This window comes from Rhinopithecus bieti, unplaced genomic scaffold (assembly GCF_001698545.2).
Source record: "Rhinopithecus bieti isolate Rb0 unplaced genomic scaffold, ASM169854v2 scaffold_4830, whole genome shotgun sequence".
In the NCBI taxonomy this organism is placed as follows: Eukaryota; Metazoa; Chordata; class Mammalia; order Primates; family Cercopithecidae; genus Rhinopithecus; species Rhinopithecus bieti.
The window spans coordinates 500,030-502,341 of record NW_016804529.1 but is presented as its reverse complement, the minus strand read 5'-3'; positions in this window follow the sequence as shown (position 1 = coordinate 502,341).

The window sequence follows — 2,312 nt, the reverse complement described above, 5'->3', positions numbered from 1 at the left end:
TAAAATGCTGGTAAAAATGTGGAGAAATAGTATTACTTACAGTATCATTGCAAATGGGAATGTAAAATGGTACATCCACTGTGGGAAACAGTTTGGTAGTTTTTTAAAAAGTACATATATTAAAAATGGACTTACCATATAATACAGCACTTGGACTCTTGCACAGAGGAAAAAACTTATTTTCAAGCAGAAACTTACACATAAATGTTTAAAGCAGCTTTATTCATAACAGCCAAAACCTATAAACTATGCAAATATCCTTTAATGGGTGAATGGTTAAACAGTGCTGCATTCTGTGATTAAAAAGGAATAGACAATTCATATAGGCAAAAACTTTGATGAACTTCAAGGAAATTATGCTGAATAAAAAAATCCAATCTCAAAAGGATACACACTACACAATTTCATTTATACAGTATTTGTGAAATGACAGAAATCTACAGATAGAAAACAAGCTAGTTTTTGCTAGTGGCAAGGGAATGGATGTGGAGTTGGTGGCTAGAAATGAATTGTACCAGGGATCGCGTGGTGACAGTACTGGAAGTATCTTGATTATGGTATGATATGGTTTGGATCTGTGTCCCCATCCAAACCTCATGTTAAATTATAATCCCCAGTGTTGGAAGTGGGGCCTGGTGGGAGGTGATTGACTCGTGGAGGGGGTTTCTAATGGTTTAGCACCATCCCCCTAGTGCTGTCTTGAGATAGAGCTCTCACCATATCCGGTTGTTTAAAAATGTGTGGCACCTCCCCCACTCTCTCTTCCTCTTCTTCCAACCATGTAAGACATGCCTGCTTCCTCTTTCCCTTCTGCCATGATTGTAAGTTCCTAAGGCCTCCCTGAGCAGATGCCAGCATTATGCTTCCTATACAGCCTATGGAACCAGGAGCCAATTAAACGTCTTTCCGTTATAAATTGCCCAATTTCACGTATTTCTTTTAGCCATAAGAGAATGAAGTAACACTTGGTAGTAATTACAAAAATCTGTACAGGAGATACAATTGCATAGAGCTACACACACACACCTACACACACACACACACACACACACACACACACACACACACAAATAGTTGCATGTTTAACTGGTGAAATCTGAATACCAGTGGTTTATACCAGTGCCAACTTTCTGGTATTAATAGGTACTATAATTATGTTAACATTGGTGAAAGTTGGACAAAGGATGCATGGGACCTTCCTGTGCTTTCTTTGCAATTTTGTAGAAATCTATAATTATTTCTAAATAAAAGGTAAAAACAACAAAATATAAAATGGTGGCAATTAACTTTGGTGTCAGAACATGAGTAGACACATCAATGAAACTAAATAGAAATTCCAGAAACACACTTTAACATACAAATGATGAAGTAATATATGTTAATAATTTAAAAAGCAGCAACTCAATTTAGTGGAAAGAAAATTGACTGCTCTCTAAAGGTCTTGGGACAAATGACTAGTCATTTACAAAAATAAATCTAGATTTCTACTCAATAGTTAATAGAAATGAACTCCAAGGGGATGAAAAATTAACATACGAACAGAAACTGTACAAGTACTAGAAAAAAGTATGACAGATAATTTTTAATAATCTAAGATGGAATCTGTCTTTCTAAGTAAAATTCAAAAATTTCAAGCTATGAGTGCAGAGACATACATTTGATGACAAAAACAATTTTTTAAAAATGCTGGTGGAGTAGTCAGTCTCCAAGATGATCCTCGATAACCCTTGACACTTGGTATTCATACCCTTTTGTAGTCACCTCCCACATACTGTAGCAGGATTGGTCTGTGTGATCAATAGCATTGAAGCAAGAGAAATGGAATTGCTTTGACTGACTGACTGGCTAATGTTAAATCAAACCTACCTTCCTGGTGAGGGATTGAGTGGGTTACTTTTCTGTGTGCCTGGCATTGTGGAGGGACACAAATGTGCCAAAAGAATTGAGTCTATGCTACAGAGGGGAAAGGGAGATGAATTTTGGCAATCAAACAACAGTCTTGACTGCAGTCCCATTCTTTCCGCTCCTTTTGTCTCCCCCTATTATTCAAAAGTGTTCGAAGGTTATGGTTCTTATCAGAGTAGCAGCATACTTGGTGCAGTCCTTCAAATTCCCATTCCAACAACTCCCTTAAAACAGATATTAGCGGACAGTCAAGGTCCTTCTCAACACTTCAAAATTGAGGGTAAAGCCAATAACATTATTTCTGATAGCATGTTATTCTATTATTTAGTAAGTTAATAAATATTCACATAGTGGCTTATGATATGTCAAACACTATTTTAAGCTTTTTTTTTTTTTTTTTTTTTTTT